Source organism: Monodon monoceros, unplaced genomic scaffold (genome assembly GCF_005190385.1).
Source record: "Monodon monoceros isolate NGI ecotype Baffin Bay Population unplaced genomic scaffold, NGI_Narwhal_1 Super_Scaffold_20, whole genome shotgun sequence".
Classification (NCBI taxonomy): Eukaryota; Metazoa; Chordata; class Mammalia; order Artiodactyla; family Monodontidae; genus Monodon; species Monodon monoceros.
The window spans coordinates 81,389,784-81,412,205 of NW_021703777.1; the positions used below are offsets into that span (position 1 = coordinate 81,389,784).

The 22,422-nt window shown below is 34.5% G+C and overlaps 1 non-coding gene across 1 annotated transcript; it reads right to left on the bottom strand.

The window, feature by feature from the left end:
- Positions 1-17,023: 17,023 nt before the first annotated feature.
- LOC114903314 lies at positions 17,024-17,130 on the bottom strand. The gene has a single exon (XR_003795700.1). It is a non-coding gene; the product is annotated as a U6 spliceosomal RNA (small nuclear RNA).
- Positions 17,131-22,422: the final 5,292 nt, after the last annotated feature.

Consider the following 22,422-nt stretch of genomic DNA (forward strand, 5'->3'; position numbering starts at 1 on the left):
GCACACAGAGTTGAAAAGTTGTTTTAACTTCAAGAAGTTAACATCCATTTGCTTAAGAAGTTAGGCTTGAGATAATTATGTGTACAAAATATATACAAGTAAAAAACTTACTCTACTTCCCTATATTGAACAGCTGAGACAAAGCAAAAAAAATGGGTCAAGGTTGAGGAATTGACAGAGAAGAATAGAAAAAAGACAAAAAACAAATACCCTGTTTTATTTCCCAGTACCATTGCCCTCCCACAAATAAAAATCTATGCTGTAATGTAGAGTCCTATGTTGTCCAAGGCATATGAATTAGTAATTAATAGTTATTGAATGTATTAGTTACTAGGAACATAGAGCTGCATAGAACATACATGATTTGTTGCCTCAGGGAATTTAAAGACCATCTATACAGATGCACATTAAATAAATATTTGCAAATAATTTATTAAGTCATACTAAATAAAGAACTATGTAAGGAAGAAGTATTGTGAGCCATTTGAAAATTTATCCTGGTCTAGTATGACAAAGTTTTCTTTTAGGAAGTGATATATTAGCTGATACCTCAGAAATAATAAAGGTCAAATTGTAAATTAAAAAGAAAAAAGAAACAGATTCAGGTTTAATGTTATTTCTTGAGGCAGTGGCCTTTGAGGATCTTAAAGAGAGACTTTCATGGCTGCATGAGAGAGAGCAAAAGGAAATGTGAAGCAAAGTGAGATAGAATGAGGAAGTGTCACATTAAGCATGGCTATGTTAGCCATGTTCAGACTTTGTTTACATTTTTAAAGTGAAATTAACAGTTATTACAAAGGTTTAAATAGGGAGGGATGGCTTGATTTGTTGATTTTAAAAAGATACATTGATAGCAGCAATGTTTCATGAGGGACTGAAAAGAGGCCAAGTAAGAGGCTAGTGGAATAATTCAAGTGAGAAATACTGGTGTCACTGGGATAGCAAAGTTGATAAAACCAAATAATCCACTAACAGAGTGGTAAGAGTAGTCAAGGAGGACCCCTAAGGTTTTATTAGCTGAATCTCAGTATGTGATAATGCATTCTCAGAGATAAACCCCAAAAAGGAAAATTATGGGGACAAAGTTTGTGAGTTTAATTTGAGAAACCATGAAACATCCAAATGTCTGGAGTGGAAGAGAGGTTTGAACTGGAAATATAGTGCTGAGGTTAAATAGCATTTCTATTTAGAACACAAATTAGATTTAAATGAAGGAGATTATTTAAGAACCACATACAGACTATCATGAAAAAAAATGGCTCAGAACAGAGCCATGATGAAATTAAAATGTTCAAAATTTGGAAGTGAAAGAAGGAACTTAAAAGGAAACAAAAGAGAAGACCAACAATTTTGGCCTCCTAGATGCTGAAGGAAGTAAAGATTTAAAAAGAGAGCATAATCAACCATGGAGAATGCTGCTTACATATCAGTTGAATAGTGGAATGAAAAGTACCCATTGGATTTATGGACATGGAGATTATTGGACAATTGGTGAGAGAAGATTCCATAGAGTGGTGAGGATGAAAATCCCAGTGAAGAGGCTTGATAAGTGAATGTGAATGTAGAAAATATTAAAGGTAATTAACAACAGCAACAAAAAAAGCAGCAAGATGATTTCAAGAACTTTGATTTTGAGAAAAGTAGATTAATAGTGTCATACAAAAGGGTGAGATGAATGATATAAAAGAGTTATATGGATGTGAGAGACTGTGAAGAGGACAATCACAATCTGTACATACCTTCTTTCCCCCGATTTAAAAAATAATATTGATTATTCTGTGTCTTCTGAATGGGTGTTAGAGTGTAAATATCTTAAGGGCATACAAAGCCTTGGGTTCTGTGGGAATCCCCTGGAGTAAGCCAGTTGGGAGTTTCGCCTTTTTGTGTAAACCCTAATGTTCTAGCTATAAATGGGAATTGTTAATCAATACTGGAAGTGTTTGGCCCTTAGAAATCTCGGTATTTCTTATTGAATTTTAGCACTGGCCATTATGGAATGTATTTAGTCTCTTAGATTCTTGAGAAGAAGGAAAAAAATAAAGTTGATTGAGTGATCTGATTGAGGTTGGCTCAAGGCTTCCTAAGTTTTATCTTAGATGTGTAGTGGGGGACCACTCTACCAGCAGACTCTCTCCAGGTGCCACATCAGAGACTGCCTTTCATCTTTCTTGCTTCTACAACACTACACCAAAGAAAAGAGATAATTTCATTTTCTGACATTTCTGGGACTAAAATCAATAATATTCCATAACTAAGACATAAACCCAAATGAGATGACAAAGAAAAATATCCTACTATTTAAAAGTGTTCAAGAACTAGAGTTTAGAAATTAGCTAGAACAAAGAGGAAACATGCTTAGTAAAAGAGACTTGGTAGAACATTTTTTTCCTAGTGATTAAGAAACATGATTTCCCTTCTTGAAAAAAACATAGTGGATGAAATAAATTATGATGTTTACCGTTGAGAAAACTTAGTGATCTAAAATATTAAATACAAAATATTTTGGAGTACACAGTAAAAATATAGAGTGAATCTGTTAGTTTTGCTGATATTTATTATTGCTCTTACATCCATCAGTTATCTGGGAGTCATTGACTGCTGTGGGCAGAGCTTATCTGAACTTCACTCCAAATTAAAGATTGCTCCAGGTTTGATCCTGACGTGGTTCATTCTCCTTTGACCAGTGTGCTAGTTGGGACATATTCTTCCCATGATGATTGAAGAGGAACAAGGCGCAAGTCCCATTACACAAGTACAATTAATGTTTTGCTTTAATCACATCTGCTGACATCCCATTAGACAAAAGAAGTATATAGCTGAGCCCAAAGTCAAGAGATGGGAAGTTTACTCCACCTTTGGTGGGATAACTGCAGCCTCATGGAAAATGGTGTAGATACACTTTGGAGGCAACAGTTTATTTGACATGTGAATATTATGAGGGAAAAGGTGACCATATTATTTATTATCAAAGTTGGACACTTTTCAGAGTAAAAGAGGATGGATATCAATAAATTTGCTGAAACCACAGGTATGAACAGGGGCTGTGTGTGGCAAATGGGGATACATAGTTATGCTAGTCATGAGAAGAAAAAAGATACAGATGGAAAACGAGCAACATCTGATCAAAGATACTAGAAAAAATTCTTCTGATATAAAGAAAGATTTAAGCCTGCAGATTAAATGGTTCATTGAATTTCAGGAATGATTGTTGAGAAAAGAAGTATCACAAAGCATATCCTGATAAAATCTTTCCATTCTAAAGATACAGAATATTTCTTACAAGCCTCTGGAACTAAATGCATTACCTATAAATGAAAAAGAATCATACTAGAATTAGTGCAGCACATAAAACCAAAAATGAATGGACTAATATCTATAGACAAGTAAGAAAAAGTAATTAGAATCCTTTCATGATACCATTTCTATGATAGAGCAAAAGAAAGTGTCTCAAAAATTTTATTGTAGTTTTATTTTATGAGTGTGAGTTGAAGGAGGGGTGATGGTAAGAAGAGAGACATAATTTTCTTGTTAGAAAATATTAGTAAAAAGGTATGTATAATTAAGTGTGGATGGAAAGAGAGGTAGCCACTGAAGGAAAGGTAAAGGATGACTTCAAAATTAATGAGGTGATGGCAAAAAGCACAGTATTGTCCTTGAGTTTTAAGTCCTTCTATTCCTTATAAGAGGATTAGATATCACCTCCTATTGCCATGTGACTTGCAACTCCTTCTGTGGGTACATTTTTACATCTTTGCCCCACTGATGGTTTACTTCACCATTTGACTAACTTTGACCAATGGAATCAGAGTATATCCAACATACCCTCTTAGAACAAAAGCTTTAAGTACAGGGTGTGGTTCAGCTCTCTCTTTTGCTTTTTTCCTTATGCCACTAGGATAACATATTCCAAATAAGAGCTATTTCTTCAACCTGGGTAATAATATAAGCAGACTTATATGGTAGGGCTGCTGAAACTGATCTGTAGCTGCCCACATAAGTTGTGTGTGAGAAATAAATGTTCTTTTCTTTGAGGACACTGATTACCTGTGATTGTGCTGCAGCAAAGCTGAGTAAAATGGAATTGCTCCTAAAAAAAGAAAAACAGGTCTAAAATATGAGACATCGGTGGTGGCAGTTGATCTATTATAAGAGACTGGAAGACAGTCAGTCATGTTATACAGTCCTAAATATTTGGTAGACTCTTGCTTATGTGAACATGATAAGGAAATAAAAATGGCCTAGATTGGCAAGGCCGTCACCCTTCAGGCACACCCTCTAAATGGATTAACATTGCCTTCATTAAATGTTTTTCTTTGAACAAAATTGTTTACCGAACAGAAACTAAGAACATGACGTACAGTGAGATTATAAACTATGGTTATTTTTTGGCTGTTGCTAAAACATGGGAATATTAGGTTGTTTGTTACTACTGCCCTCCCCTCAAAATATAGTTGAGTGAAACACAAGGGTTTTCCCTTGGAAAAAAGGTGTTATCCAACCAGCAAAAATATGGAAAAACAAAATGAGCAGCTAATGAAGTAAAAAAAAAAAGGTTATGTGAGATGTACAAAGTATAATTGTCTATATATCATCTTTGAATGTGAATACATTGAATTCTTCCATTTAAAACAAAGAGACAGTAGGTCAAAAAAATGCTGTTGAGTCCTATGCTCTTAAGAAAAGCAACAAGAGAAAAAATTAATATGAAAAAATAAAAGGAGATTGAAATGAAATAAAATGAGCGAGGAGATATGGGCCAAAGGCACACAGTAATAATGAGTAGGAAATATATATAGACAAGCTAAAATTCAAGCCTAGCTAAAGCATTAAGAAGAACAGACAGGATTATTTTTTGATTTGAAAACATGTAGATGATAAAAGAGTTAAAAATCCTTATAGAGCAAACAGCAGATAAATATATAAATGAAAAATTTGGAAATGCCCCCCCCAAATTTTTTTAATAAAATAAGAATTGTAGATTTCAATAATCTCTTTAAAGTCTGAGTGATCCAAAAGGAAATAAATATTAACAGAACAAAAATGTAATTAATAAAATCAATTTAATAGGAATACCTAGAATCATGGCTATTTCATACAGGATGCAAATACTTTTCTAAGTCTGTGGAAAATTTACAAAACAACTCACATACTAGAACTCACAAATAAATTCATAAAATGAATTTTTACAAATTATAAAGCTGAACATTTTTAGGCCTTGTTTTTGGTCATCCCAAAAAATAGAACTAAATAATATGATGACTGAAAAATCCTAACTACTTTTGAATTCAGAAATGTAGTTCTAGAATACTTTTGAATAATCCAATGGGAAATTTAAAAATATATAGAAAGCAATAAATATGAGAACACTTCATATCAAAACCTCTGGGATGAGGCTTATGTACCAAGAATAAATTTATAGTTTTAAATACCATCATTATAAGAAAGGGAAATGCCCAAATTTAATTGGCTTACTTCTTTTAAACAATTAGGCAATGAACTCCATAATTTAACAAGGTAAACCGAATAAAATAGGTAGATGAATTTAATAAAGATAGAATAAAATTTAAGAAAAAAAATAGTCTTCAGTATACATAAATGCAGAAGCTCATACTCTTAAGTCAAGTGAAATTTATTAAAATGGGGAGAAAGTAAACATACATGAATGGGAGTGAAAAAGGAGAAATAAAAAAGATATAGGAGAAATCAAATCATTAAACATCATTCCTCATTAAACCTTATAGAACACATTTAAAAAATTTTGAGGAAATGGATGAGTTCTAACGAAAACAAATTATTAAAATTGATTCAAGAAGTAGAAAAATTGAAAGGATGCATTTCAATATAAGGGACAGAATATGTGTTTAAAAGCTACACTATAAGGGATCTGGATCAACTAAGTTTTAGCCAACCATTAGATAACCTCATTCTCAGTTTATTTAAATTATTTCAAGATATAAAAAGAGGCAAAGAATTCTTCAGTTTATTTTATGAGACCAGCTTGATTTAAATTTCAAATCTTAAAAAGGAAAAGAGAGAAAAAATGAGAGAAAAGACAGAAAGAAAGAGAAATTGTTTATGAATATAAAAATACATATCCTAAATAAAATATGAACAAATAGAAGCAAGCAATGCATGAAAATATAATATAAAATTACTAAACAGGGTTTATCCATTAATCAAAGTGTGACTCAATATCAAAAAAATTATATATATTTTTACCTTCACACATTCAAGGAGAAAAAAGTGAAACATTCTACTCATAGGTTCCAATAAGGCATTTGGTAATATCAAAATTCATTCTGAATGAAAAGTATGGGTATAACAGAAATAGAAGGAAAAAAATTATTAAACCATTTACCAGAACCCTAGAGCAAACATTATCCTACAGGACAAAATTCTAAAATTATTTAAAACAAGTAAGTTAATATGAACCCAACTCTCATCATATTATGTAACGTTTTCTTGAGTTTTTAGCAATATAGGAATGCAGAAATCAATCAATACAAACTTTGTAAAAGAGAGAAAATTATGTTTCCTTGTGATAATATGATTTATACCTACAACCCTCATCTTTGTTCTCAAACTACTGAAATGAGTTAGGTTACTTGATAAAGTGACTTGATATAAAATTAATGATTACAAAATCAGTAGGTTGTCTTGAATTTAGCAGTAAACACTGATGAAAAGAAATGGGAAAATTAATCTATTCAGAACAAACAACAACAGCTAATCCAACAAAACAAAATCAGGAAACTTTGTGAAATGCTTACCCATAAATTTAATAAGAAAGACAGAGAATGTATATGAACAAAGTGAGAGTACATTTATTGAAAGACAAAATGAGATCTGCACAAAAGAAAAGTCATCCCATGTTCTCGGATAGGAAGAAATTATGTTAAAATATATAATTATATCCAAATAAATATATACATTTAGTACAATTAACCTAATCTCTAATGCTTTCTAAATCTACATATAAAAACTTTAGATGTACTTCACAAGGTACGAACGTAATTTGAAAGCGTCAGGACAACAACCTAAAATAGCAAGTTTTATTTATATTCTAGCTATTACTGAGTTACTTACAAAGTTACCCAGACATTCTCATATCTTGAACTTCTGCTCATTTCTTGAACATTTTGGTGACTGTGGTGAGAGTTTTACAGCAATACATCATAAGATATTTGGTTCACCATGTATTATTTTGTATTGTTCTTTGGAAAAATAGTAAAATAAGGAAGAAAAATTACTTGTTTCCACATTGCAGAAAATATTCTTGCTTGCCACAGTAACTCTATTATAAACTGATGAAACATAGATGTGATTTTCTAAGCTATTTTATTAAAACATATAAAATTTTAATCTAATATTTTAGTTCTTATATTCAAAGCAATAATAAAAAAATGAAGCCAAAATAATACAATGTGGTAAAAGCACCTGCAGTAGATTTCTAAGAGCCATATGTTTGTATTTTGAAAAGACCATTTGTTTAATTTGTAAGTCATGTGTATGGTTCAATTAATGCCATAGTTTTTTTTTTTTTTTTAATTTTATTTATTTATTTATTTATTTATTTATGGCTGTGTTGGGTCTTCGATTCTGTGCGAGGGCTTTCTCTAGTTGCAGCGAGCAGGGGCCACTCTTCATCGCCGTGCACGGGCTTCTCACTATCGCGGCCTCTCTTGTTGTGGAGCCCAGGCTCCAGACGCGCAGGCTCAGTAATTGTGGCTCACGGGCCTAGTTGCTCCACGGCATGTGGGATCTTCCCAGACCAGGAGTCGAACCCGTGTCCCCTGCATTGGCAGGCAGATTCTCAACCACTGCGCCACCAAGAAAGCCCAGGTTTTTTTTTTAATATACATATTAAGGGTCTTTATATATTTTTTTAAAATATTTTTAACATCCTTATTTCACTATAATTGCTTTACAATGTTGTGGTAGTTTCTGATGTACAACAAAGTGAATATGCTATAATTATACATATATCCCCATATCCCCTCCCTCTTGGATCTCACTCGCACCCTCCCTATCCCACCCGTCTAGGTGGTCACAAAGCACCAAGCTGATCTCCCTGTGCTATGCAACTGCTTCACACTAGCTATCTGTTTTACATTTGGTCGTGTATGTATGTCAATGCTACTGTCCCACTTCGTCCCAGCTTACCCTTCCAGTGTCCTCAAGTCCATTCTCTACATCTGCGTTTTTAATCCTGTCCTGCCGCTGGTTCATCAGAACCACTTTTTGTTTAATTCCATATATATGTGTGAGCATAGAGTATTTGTTTTTCTCTTTCTGACCTACATCACTCTGTATGACAGACACTAGGTTCATCCACCTCACTACAAATAACTCAGTTTCATTTCTTCTTATGGCTGACTAATATTCCATTGTGTATATGTGTCACATCTTCTTTATCCATTCATCTGTTGATGGACACTTAGGTTGCTTCCATGTCCTGGCTATTGTAAATAGAGCTGCAATGAATATTGTGGTACATGACTCTTTTTGAATTGTGGTTTTCTCAGGTTATATGCCCAACAGTAGGATTGCTGGGTCATATGATAGTTCTATTTTTAGTTTTTTAAGGAAGCTCCATACTGTTCTCCATAGTAGCTGTATCAACTAACATTCCCACCAACAATGCAAGAGGGTTCCCTTTTCTCCACACCGTTTCCAGCATTTATTGTTTGTAGATTTTTCAATGATGGCCATTCTGACAGGTGTGAGGTGATACCTCATTGTACTTTTGATTTGCATTTTTCTAATGATTAGTGATGTTGAGCATCTTTTCATGTGCCTCTTGGCCATCTGTATGTCTTCTCTGGAGAAATGTCTATTTAGGTCTTCCACCCATTTTTGGATTGGGTTGTTTCTTTTTTTAATATTGAGCTGCATGAGCTGCTTTTATATTTTGGAGATTAATCTTTTGTCAGTTGCTTTGTTTGCAAATATTTTCTCCCATTCTGAGGGTTGTCTTTTAGTCTTGTTTATGGTTTCCTTTGCTGTGCAATAGCTTTTACGTTTTAATAGGTCTCATTTGTTTATTTTTATTTTTATTTCCATTATTCTAGAAGTTGGGTCAAAAAGGATCTTGCTGTGATTTATGTCAAGGAGTCTTCTTTCTAAGTTTTCCTCTAAGAGTTTTATAGCATCTGGCCTTAACATTTAGGTATTTAATCCATTCTGAGTTTATTTTTCTGTGTGGTGTTAGGAAGTGTTCTAATTTCATTCTTTTACATGTAGCTGTCCAGTTTTCACAGCACCACTTATTGAAGAGGCTGTCTTTTCTCCCTTGTATATTCTTTCCTCCTTTAGCAAAATAAGGTGACCGTATGTGCTTGGGTTTATGTCTGGGCTTTCAATCCTGTTCCATTGATCTATATTTCTGTTTCTGTGCCAGTAACATACTGTTGATTGCTGTAGCTTAGTAGTATAGTCTGAAGTCATGGAGCCTGATTCCTGCAGCTCCATGTTTCTTTCTCAAGATTGCTTGGGCTATTCGGGGTCTTTTGTGTTTCCATACAAATTGTGAAATTTGTTTTTCTAGTTCTGTGAAAAATGCCATTAGTAGTGTGATAGGGATTGCACTGAATCTGTAGATTGCTTTGGGTTGTATAATCATTTTCACAATGTCGATTCTTCCAATCCAAGAACATGGTATATCTCTCCATCTGTTTGTATCATCTTTAATTTATTTCATCAGTGTCTTATAGTTTTGTGCACACAGGTCTTTTGTCTCCTTAGGTAGGTTTATTCCTAGGTATCTTATTATTTTTGTTGCAGTGGTAAATGGGAGTGTTTCCTTAATTTCTCTTTCAGATTTTTCATCATTAATATATAGGAATGAAAGAGATTTCTGTGCATTAATTTTGTATCCTGGTACTTTACCAAATTCATTGATTAGCTCTAGTAGTTTTCTGGGAGCATCTTTAGGATTCTTTATGCATAGTATCATTTCATCTGCCAACAGTGACAGCTCTACTTCTTTTCTGATTTCAATTCCCTTTATTTCTTTTTCTTCTCTGATTGCTGTGGCTAAAACTTCCAAAACTATGTTGAATAAGAGTGGTGAGAGTGGGCAACCTTGTCTTGTACCTGATCTTAGTGGAAATGCTTTCAGTTTTTCACCATTGAGAATCATGTTGGCTGTGGGTTTGTCATATATGGCCTCTATTGTGATGAGGTAGGTTCCCTCTATGCCTACTTTCAGAGAGTTTTTATCATAAATGTTGAATTTTGTCAAAAGTGTTTTCTGCATCTATTGAGATTATCATATTGTTTTTATCCTTCAATTTGTTAATATGGTGTATCACATTGATTGATTTGCATATATTAAATAATCTGCATTCCTGGGATAAACCCCACTTGATCATGGTATATGATCCTTTCAATGTGCTGTTGGATTCTGTTTGCTAGTAGTTTGTTGAGAAATTTTGCATCTATATTCATCAATGATATCGGCCAGTAGTTTTCTGTTTTTGTGACATCTTTGTTGTGTTTTGGTATCAGGGTGATGTTGGCCTCATAGAATGAGTTTGACAGTGTTTCTCTCTGTGCTATATTTTGGAAGATTTTGAGAAGGAACGGTGTTAGCTCTTCTTTAAATGTTTGATAGAATTCGCCTGTAAAGCCATCTGGTCCTGGACTTTTGTTTGTTGGAAGATTGTTAATCACAGTTTCAATTTCAGTGCTTGTGATTTGTCTGTTTATATTTTCTATTTCTTCCTGGTCAGTATCAGAAGGTTGTGCTTTTCTAAGAATTAGTCCATTTCTTCCAGGTTGTCCATTTTATTGGCATATCGTTGCTTTTAGTAATCTCTCATAATCCTTTGTATTTCTGCAGTGTCAGTTGTTACTTCTTCTTTTTCATTTCCAATTCTATTGAGTTGAGTCTTCTCTCTTTTCTTCTTCATGAGTCTGGCTATTGGTTTATCAATTTTGTTTATCTTCTCAAAGAAACAGCTTTTAGTTTTATTGATCTTTGCTATTGTTTTTTTCATTTCTTTTTCATTTATTTCTGATCTGATCTTTATGATTTCTTTCCTTCTGCTAACTTTGTTTTTTTTTTTGTTTTTCTTTCTCTAATTGCTTTAAGTGTATGGCTAGGTTGTTTTTTTAGAGATTTTTCTTGTATCTTGAGGTAGGTTTGTATGGCTATAAACTTCCCTCTTAGAACTGCTTTTGCTGCATCCCATAGGTTTTGGGCCATCGTGTTTTCACTGTCATTTGTTTCTAGGTATTTTTTGATTTCCTCTTTGATTTCTTCAGTGATCTCTTGGTTATTTAGTAGTGTATTGTTTATTCTCCATGTGTTTGTATTTTTTTTCCTGTAATTGATATCTAGTCTCGCAGCATTGTTGTTAGGAAAGTTACTTGCTATGATTTCAATTTTCTTAAATTTATCAAGGCTTGGTTTGTGACCCAAGATATGATCTATCCTGGAGAATATTCCATGAGCACTTGAGAGGAACATGTATTCTATTTTTTTTTTTGGATGGAATGTTCTATCAATATCAATTAAATTCTTATTTTTTAGTGTGTCATTTAAAGCTTGTGTTTCCTTGTTTATTTTCATTTTGGTTGATCTGTCCATTGGTGAAAGTGGGGTGTTAAAGTCTACTACTATGATTGTCTTACTGTCTATTTTGCCTTTTATGGCTGTTAGCATTTGCCTTATGCCTTGAGTTGTTCCTATGTTGGGTGTGTAAATATTTACAATTGTTATATCTTCTTCTTGGATTGAGCCCTTGATCATTATGTCATGTCCTTCTTTTTCTCTTTTAATAATCTTTATTTTAAAGTCTATTTTGTCTGATATAAGAATTGTTACTGCAGCTTTCTTTTGATTTCCTTTTGTATGGAATATATTTTTCCATCCTCTCACTTTCAGTCTGTATGTGTCCCTAGGTCTGAAGTGGGTCTCTTGTAGACTGCATATGTATGGGTCTTATTTTTATATACATTCAGCCAGTCTGTGTCTTTTGGTTGGAGCATTTAATCCATTTACATTTAAGGTAATTATCAATATGTATGTTCCTATTACCATTTTCTTAATTGTTTTGGGTTTGTTATTGTAGGTCTTTTTCTTCTCTTGTGTTTCCTGCCTAGAGAAGTTCCTTTAGTATTTGTTGTAAAGCTGGTTTGTTGGTGCTGAATTCTCTTAACTTTTGCTTTTCTGTAAAGGTTTTAATTTATCTGTAGAATCTGAATGAGATCCTTTCTGGGTAGAGTAATCTTGGTTGTAGGTTTTTCCCTTTATCATTTTAAATATGTCCTGCCACTCCCTTCTGGCTTGCAGACTTTCTGCTGAAATATCAGCTGGTAACCTTATGGGGATTCCCTTGTATGTTACATTTGTTTTTCCCTTGCTGCTTTTTTTTTTCCCCTTTCTGCTTTTAATATGTTTTCTTTGTATTTAATTTTTGATAGTTTGATTAATATGTATCTTGACGTGCTTCTCCTTGGATTTATCCTGTATGGGACTCTCTGTACTTCCTGGACTTGATTGACTGTTTCCTTTCCCATGTTAGGGAAGTTTTCCAGTATAATCTCTTCAAATATCTTCTCAGACCCTTTCTTTTTCTCTTCTTCTTTTAGGACACCTATAATTCGAATGTTGGTGAATTTAATATTGTCCTCAATTCTTTTTTTTTTTTTTTTTTAGTCTTCTCCGCAGTAGTTATTTCCAATATTTTATCTTCCAGGTCACTTATCTGTTCTTTTGCCTCAGTTATTGTGATGTTGATTCCTTCTAGAGAATTTTTAATTTCATTTATTGTGTTGTTCATCATTGTTTGTTTGCTCCTTAGTTCTTCTAGGCCCTTGTTAAACATTTCTTGTATTTTCTGCATTCTATTTCCAAGATTTTCAATCATCTTTAATATCATTATTCTGAATTCTTTTTTCAGGTAGACTGCCTATTTCCTCTTCATTTGTTTGGTCTGGTGGGTTTTTACCTTGCTCCTTCATCTGCTGCATATTTCTCTGTCTTCTCATTTTGTTTATTTACTGTATTTGGGCTCTCCTTTTTGCAAGCTGCAGGTTTGTAATTCCCTTTGTTTTTGGTGTCTGCCCCCAGTGGGTGAAGTTGGTCTAGTGGCTTCTGTAGGCTTCCTGGTGGAGGGGACTGGTTCCTCTGTTCTGGTGGGTAGGGCTAGATCTTGTAATTCTGGTGGTCAGGGCATCTGGTGGTGTGTTTTGGGGTGTCTGTGAACCTAGTATGATTTTAGGTTGCCTCTCTGCTAATGGGTGGCGGTGTGTTCCTGTTTTGCTAATTGTTTGGCATGGGGCTTCCAGCACCGGAGCTTGCTGGCCATTGCGTGGAGCTGGGTCTTAACTTTGAGGTGGTCATCTCTGGGAGAGCTCTCACTTCTTAATATTACTTGGGGCCAGGAAGTCTCTGGTTGTCCAAAGTCCTGAACTCAGCTCTCCCACCTCAGAGTCTCTGGCCTGATAACAGGCCAGAGCACCAAGGCCCTGTCAGCCACATGGCTCAGAAGAAAAGGGAGAAAAAAAAGAAGGAAAAAACTAATAATAAATTTAAAATAATTAAAAAACATTATTAATATAAAAATGTTTTAAATTATTAAAATAAAAATATCATAATAAAAAAAGAAGAGAGCTACCAAACCAATAAACAAGTCCACCAATGATAACAAGCACTAAAAAGTGTACTATTATAAACATAAAAATCAGTAACAAATCAGTCACAGACAGCAAACCCCAAGTCTACAGTTGCTCCCAGAATCCACCACCTCAATTTTGGGATCATTCTTTGTCTATTCAGGTATTCCACAGACGCTGGGTACATCATGTTGATTGTTGGGATTTAATCCGCTGCTCCTGAGGCTGCATGGAGAAATTTCCCTTTCTCTTTTTTGTTTGCACAGCTCCTGGAGTTCAGCTTTGGTCTTAGCCCCACCTCTGCCTGTAGGTTGCCCTCAGACCTCTGCTCCAGCTCAGACAGGACGAGTTAAACAGCAGCTGATTAGGGAGCTCTGGGTCATTCATGCTGAGGGGAGGGAGGGGTAACTGTAGTTATAATCGGAATGTGGGGCTAGCCTGCAGCGGCAGAGGCTGATGTTACATTTCAACTGCCTGAGGCGTGCCATGTGTTCTCCCAGGGAAGTTGTCCCTGGATTATGGGACCCTGGCAGTGGCGAGCTGCACAGTCTCCTGGGGCATGGTGTGGATAGTGACCTGTGCCTGCACACAGGATTCTTGGTGGCTGCAACAGCAGCATTAGAATTTCACGCCCATCTCTAGTGTCCGAGCTGATAGCCACAGCTTATGCTTGTCTCTGGATCTTGTTTAGGCGGTGCTCTGCCTTCTGTGGGCAGAAGGGGAAAGAATCCCCTTTCCTCGCACACCCTGAAACAATGGTCTCTTGCCTCTTAGGCAAGTCCAGACTTTTTCCCGGACTCCCTCTCAGCTAGCTGTGGAACACTAGCCTCCTTCAGGCTGTGTTCACACAGCCAACCCAGTCCTCTCCCTGGGATCTGACCTCCAAAGCACAAGCCACAGCTGTCAGCCACCACCTGCCCCAGTGGGTGTGCAGACAACTGTCTCAGGCTGGTGAATGTTGGTCGGCTATGACACTGTTCCTCTGTGAGGGAATCTCTCTGCTTTGCTCTCTGCACCCCTGTTGCTGCGCTCTCCTCCATGGCTCCAAAGCTTCCCCCTGCCCAACCCCTGTCTCCACCAGTGTAGGGCCTTCCTAGTGTGTAGAAACTTTTCCTGCTTCACAGCTCCCTCCCAGAGATGCAGGTCCCATCCCTATTCTTTTGTCTCTGTTTTTTCTTTTTTCTTTTGTCCTACCCAGGTACATGGGGATTTTCTTGCCTTTTGGGAAGGCTGAGGTCTTTTGCCAGCATTCAGTAGGTGTTCTGTAGGATCTGTTCCACATGTAGCTGTATTTTTGATGTATTTGTGGGGAGAAAGGTGATCTCCACGTCTTACCCCTGCCATCTTGAAGATCTCTAAGGGTCTTTTTTCCATAGTGATTTTTGACAGGAGTAGGGACAGCTTATTTAATGAGTCAATGTTTTAAATTAGATATATTTACTTTTTGACCACCCTCCACCCCAAATATCCCAAACTACTTAAATGACAAGATAATTTGCATATATAGGATATTTAATAACTATACATTTTTCCACAACTAGAATTAAAAATTTGTGAAGCAGGTAACACACCTTACACATTTCAGGTATATAATGTATTCCTAAACAGATGACACAGTATTTGTCAGAACATATTTGTTAGTTGATGCACACACACCTCACACACATACACCATAAAAAATGCATTTAATTGGCTTTTATTGCTCTTCATCCATAGAAAAAATAAAGTTATCCAAATAACTATATTCCCCCCCCCATATTTTATAGCCCCTATGCATTCAGTAGAGGTGATGTGGCTACTTTTGGTCAATGAGTTCTAAGCAGAAGGTCTTCATTTCTGAAGTCAGAATAAAGTATAAGCTAGCAAGTGTGCTACTGCCACTTTTCACCTATTATAATGAAAAAGAAGGTCACATGGTCCATATGTAATTAACAGATGGTAGAGGCTCAATCAGCCTGGGTCTGTGAATGAATGTGTGGAGAGACTGTATCCTACCTTGACCAACCTTAGCTATCTGCCAAGAGATAGAAATAAAAATTGTTGTTTTTGTATTAAATGACAAAAATACTGTGATTGATTTGTGATTGTGGTTTAACATAGGCTTCTTGACTAATACTCCTCAAGTCTCTATATTCAGACAAAATAGAACACATGATCTGCCATAAAAATAGAATTTGTATAAATATATTTGTTCTTTTCCTTTTGGCTATATTTTATGGTATATTCTTTTATCTTTTAATTTTTTATCAAATAATCACAGCTTGGATTATACTTTCCTTCTGTTATAACTATGTTGTATTTTTTAAAACAATTTCATATATTCATTAAGGTTTTATTGAGTAATTAGGGTGAAGGTTTTACAGGAATGACACAAGCTGAATTATAACAATATTTGCCATGAAGTTGTTGTCCATTTAGTAGCAAAAAATAATAAAGAATACAAATAGCTATGACACAAGTTGGAATTTTGTTAATAGCATAACAGACTCCCTAGATAAAGAGTTCAATCACCAGGGTAGTTTTTAAAAGTAGCATGTAGCTAGAGTTAATAAGGAGCCCCATTATGTATAAATTTCAAACACTTTCCATCAAAGTCCCTAGGAATGTCCAGATATTACCTGCCCTGCTTCTGCCCTCCTTCTGACAATTCAATTTAATTATTCACCTGTTTTTAAAAGGCAGTGAGCATGAGAGCTTCAATGATGGAGGAAGATGGCAGAGGTATTTCCTATGACGTAGAGCCAATCCTCAGCAAGCGTATGCAGGAGAACATGCAGAGAATAGATGCTCTGACTTGAATTGCTTTCCTAGGGGCACAAGCTATGGACCCTGTGTGATATTCAAACATAAGCGCTTAGCTTGTTGAAGACAATGAGGGGCTGCTTTTCTTGCCAAACCCTCATCAAATTTTAATAGAGCCATCAGAAGTCAATAATTAAATTCTCAACCAAGAGGGACTTTTAATAGGGGATTTACAGCTTGTATGATCTTTCTTTTTGTAGATATGCAGTCTATATTTCAGAGATTGGACACATAGCATTCACTAAAACATTGTAGACAATTGTCATTATTTACATGGTAAAGTCAAGTCTCACCCAAAATTTAAGGCCATTATTTCTGGGGGTCTCCTATAGCATATTACTCTTCAAAAACTAAACAAAACTTTTTTTTTTTTTTTTTTTGGCATGCGGTCCTCTCACTGTTGTGGCCTCTCCCGTTGTGGAACACAGGCTCTGGACGTGCAGACTCAGTGGCCATGGCTCACGGGCCCAGCCGCTCCGCGGCATGTGGGATCTTTCTGGACCAGGACACGAACCTGTGTCCCCTGCATCAGCAGGAGGACTCTCAACCACTGCGCCACCAGGGAAGCCCTAAGCAAAACTTTAATTTCCCCCCAACTTAAATACCATAGTTCTTCATGAATTTGCGTGTCATCCTTGCACAGGGGCCATGCTAATCTTCTCTGTATCATTCCAATTTTAGTATATGTGCTGCCGAAGCAAGCACAAAATACCATAGTTCTGAAAGGGATATAGAATTGACCAGAGGTGAGAGTGATGAACTCTAGGACCACGTCCTGGGAATGACTTCTTTAGGCTCTGCAGGATGGCCTGGAAGACTCAAATAAAAATCCATATTGACAAATACTACAATCCAACCTCAAATAAAATTCCAAATTGACAAATAAAATAGAAATCAATATTGACTCAAATAAAATAAAAAATAAAACTCCATATTGACAAATAAAATTAAAATCCATACTGACAAATACTACAATCCACCCTCTACTGAGGGAGATGAACAGATTTAAGGCAGGAAGATGGAGGAAAAGAGGCTGAGAAAACTATCAACACAGAGATGAGATGTAAAGAACTAACCTGTGATGCAAAGATTTTAAACAACAAAAGCACAGAAATGTTTTTTCTTTAACGTTTTATTTTATATTAGAGTATAGTTGATTAACAATGTTGTGTTAGTTTCAGGTGTACAACAAAGTGATTCAGTTATACATATACATGTATCTATTCTTTTTCAAATTCTTTTGGAAATGCTTTTTCTTTAAACAAAATAATTATGTTGATATGACATACCCTAGTTGAAGCTGAGAGCTGCCCCATCTTACTCCACTTTCTAATTTCCATAATCTTTACCAACAAATAGTTGGCTCCACTAAAAGATGAGTGATAAACAGGAAAGACACAAGACATGATCCTACATTGCGAAAGAGAAAACACAGAAAGCAAAAGCATATGAAGACACTACATTCTGAGAGCACTTACCTAAAAAATTAAATAACATTTGTAATAAACATAGCTTCAAGAGATCTTAATAATAAAAGAAGCTCAAAGATTAGGTGAATATGATTGAAGAATAGATTATAAAAATGTGAAAAAGATGAAGGAATCTAGCAGAAAACAATAGAGCAGAAAAGGATAACAGAAATAAACACCATATTAGAAGCAAGGGACATAAAAACAAATGCAACTCAAAATCTCAGAGTGATTATGAGTGATTATCTCATAATAGATAATAAAAAATTGAAATGTAAAATGATTAATGGCTCATTTTTGAGAAGATAAGTGATTTGGAATATGCAATACTATAAAGAAGAATAACATAAGCAAAATCGTGGCTTCTGACAAAGAACTAAATAGGGCATGAGGATTTAGGCATAACGGAAAAAATTTACCTGAAATAAATATTTTTTAAAAGTTACAATTCAGTAATATCTACATAGTTCTCAAAAAACATAAAGCACTAAGTAATTGTACACAAGGCTAAATTATCTTCAAGTACAAAGGCAACACACAAAAATTTTTATATATGCCAGAACCTCAGGAATAAAACATATTTGAGGTCCTTAGCAAAGTACAGCCAAATTATTGCCAAAACCTGGAAGGCAGAAGCAAGGTGTGAGCATTACATCTCTTTTAAAAAAGTGAACAAAGAAACCTACTAAACTATTTCACACTGTTTGTAAAACATGAATATTATAACCTTATCATTGTAAAAAGAATAACTCAATTAACAAAACAATGGGACTTGGCAGGAACTCCCAGCATGGTAGCTTCCTCATTTTTCACAAAGGAGAGTCAGTAGAGTATTAAGGAGCTTAAATTATTAAAATGATATCTCTAAAATTTAAATTATTCTTAACATATTTCTTAAGTTCAGCATCATGTTTTATAAACTTAGTTTGTAAAAATATGATCTGATTTTCAGTTATTTCTTCCCTATCACTTCTATTTGTTTTATTAACTCTTTAAAGAAATTAAATTTAATACATAATAGATTCAAATGACATTGATAGTATAAATCCAGTTTTATCTGGCTATCTTTTAATGTCAGTTAAACAAGATTTCATCTGAAAATAACAGAAAACCTGACTTCTGTTATAAACATATAAATAAGGTTTATTTCTCTCATATAATAAAAAATTGGGAGATAGGCAGCTGCTGGACCAATGACTCAATAATGTTTTTGCCAAAGTTTGTGCAATTATTTTCTCCTTATCCTCATGGTAACAACATGTCTGTGTATTCCAAGAAAGAAGACGGAAGCAGACAAGCGGTAGAGAATGTCATCAGACTTGTACTTACATTTCACTGACCACTCCTGGCTTCAGGGGAGCCTGGGCAAGTGACTCATATAGACTTTCTAATGTCATTTAGAGTAGGTAAGGATAAGAGAGGCTGAGTGATCTAAGCTATGTGTCTACCACATGTTCCCTCTTATGTAATCATAGAAGAGTTTCAGAAATAAAGTGTAACAATTTTTTACCACAGATAATATATAGATTTTTTTAAATTTTATATTTTAAAAACGAAAAGAGGTATTATCAAAGGTATATCTATCTCTATCTACCCACATAGTTGAACACAATGAAAACATTCATTAAATACATAATATAATTTTGCATAGATTCAGATCACATGGGTTAACCTGAGTAATGAAAGAAAAACATATAACATAAAAATAACAAGACTGATATGCCAAACATACTAAATCATGTGATAATTTTTTAAATGTTTATTTAACAGAAATATTTCCTAAGTTCCAATACCATGCTCAAAAACATTTTCCTGAAGAATTTGTAGTCAATGAAGTAATAACATTCTCTGCATCTAAGAGGAAATGGCACAACATCTGTTGTGAAGTTCCAGCAATATTATCTGTTATACCTTTGTTTTACAAACTTCTTTCAGCATGTACATCTACACCTCCTGCTAGTCATAAATTGTCTTGGTTCAATGACATTTATAATATTTTTACAACAGAAATATTTTTTGATAGAGTCATTTTTCAATCATTCTCTTACAAACAACACTGCTCTCCATGTTGTGTGGCTCAAACCAACAATGACTGGTCATCTGCAGCCTGGCAAGTAACACACAGTCACAGTCTACACAGTAAAGCAAATCCTCCTTCAGTTAGTATACTGACACTGCTTTAGAAATGGTAGATTAAAAGATTTTTTTCTTAGAGTATTTCTACATTCTGCTTTCATTGGACTTTTGGATAAATTATTTTTACTATGATTAAGAGCTTATATAGATTTAATTGAATTTTGCAACTATATATTTTAAACAAGATAAAATGAAATAGACACAATCATAGTCCTTAAATATTAAAAATGTTTGGTTAAATTATTAAAACATAATTTTAATAGTTGAGATGATTCGAGTGTAGGCACTGTAATGATCAAGTGAGTGAGCAGAAGACTGAGACAAAGAACTCAGTGCAAGTGGTGAAAGCAAGTGAAAATATGAGAGAATTTAATAAGTCCAGGTGCCCTAAAATAAATTGTTGATTGAATCGACAAAGGGAAAATAGGAAAATGAAAAATAGAAGAAAATTTCTGAAAGCTACAGAAAGACAAGTATTTCCAGATAGAAAGCCTGGAGGAGGTGAGGGTGGTTGGTATATTAAGAAAGAAAGAAAGAAATATATATATATATATAGTAAGAGTATATCAGAACTTACAGGAAAAAGAGGAATTCATAAGAATTTTACAATGAGAGAATCAAATTATCCTCAGTATGAAGAGATTTACATAGTGCTCAGACATTTTCTGATCAAAAGACTAGAATGATGTTTGTAAAGGTCAGAGGTAATTATATACAGTCATCCCTCAGTATCAATGGGGGTTGGGTTTCTAGAGTCCCCACGAATACGGAAATCTGAGGCTGCTCAAGTCTCTTAACATAAAATAGCTTATACAACGAATACAGTCGTCTCTTCCTATCCACAGGTTTCATCATGGGTTTCACATCCTCAGGTTCAACCTATGGTTTTGACGGAGAATCTGGTGGTTCTCTACCTTCTTAGTCCCAGAGGCATGTGTGAAATTCAGTTCTCCCCTTGAGATGTTTTTAAGTCTGTGTCTTCTCTGCATCCCATATTTTTCAAACCTTGGCAAATGTTTTGAGGGGAAACCGGCCACGTTTTTGAAACAGGCTTCTACACTCATCAGAACTTGGTCTCACAAGTTATTAGGAGACTGTGTTTTATTTTAATTTTCCATTTAGAAGTTTTAACTCAGAACCCTGGCGTCCATCGTAGCTCCAGAATTCTGAATATTACATAAGGAAACAGCCTTTTGGGGCTTCTCTAGTTTTCATCCTGTCACTCAAGAGTTTACCACTTCTCAACCAATAAGACTTGGCTGGTTTCTATTCCCTCTTAGAGTCTTGCTGGGTCAGGCCAGATACCCAGTCTTCCTATAAGCATCTGGATATAAGAAAGTAGTGGCTGAATATTTTTACTCATAATAGGTGGATTTTCTTTTATTTCAAACTATTTAAAGACAGTTTACCATATTCTTCTTGTTTCCATTAGTATTCTATGCCTTTAAAAATAGAATTTTCCTAGATGTTGCAGAGGGACAATTAGCCTACTGTACTACATTTTACCAGAAGCAGAAGTCCTCTCTTCAGTATGTGTTAATAAATACTTTTATAGTCCAATTTATTTTAATGAAAAACATTTTTATTTTTATCTCTGAGCTTTATATTTGCAATATTGTCTTGTCCTTTATTTTTATTATCAAAATATTTACTCTGTAAATGAGGGGATGATGCTTTATCATTTCATAGTTATGGGTAAAATTGACACAATTTACCCTTTTAAATGAAGATACATCATTTCTTTCAAAAACATTTGAATCCAAATATTTTTACCCTCAAACTTAAATGTCATCAAGCTTGGACCAGTTATAAAAATTCTCTCAAAGTTATAGGAAAATTCTTTGCCTTTGTGCAAGCCTATATAAATGTAAACCAAATGCTGTAATACTTTGATAAGAAGATATGTAAAATTAACTAAAATTCAACAGTTCATAGAATATAAATATTGGTTAAACTTTGTGTGACTAACGAGATATAATGACTAGTTGAACTCTATTAAACCGTGTCAACAGTTTCCCAATCAGGAGGGTGATCAAGTGTTCTAATTTTCCCAGGACTGAGGTTACTTGGACTTGGGAATTTTAGTTTTAAAAGCAGAAAAGTCCTTGGCAAACATGGACAAGTTACTCTACAAAGGACTGAGCAATTTAGACCTTCAATAATGAGCAATGCATAGAAAATAAGTTCAAAATGTTTAAGATTTATATAACATTGTAAAAATAACTCAATAATTCACCATTAATAAATATATGAATACAAAACACTCAGGAGAACAAAAGTACATAATTTTTATATAATCATATTCACAAGTCAGAATTATGTAGTTAACTAAACATTGAATTTAGAATCAAAAGATCTGCGTTTAATTTTACCATTCACGATTTGACCTTTG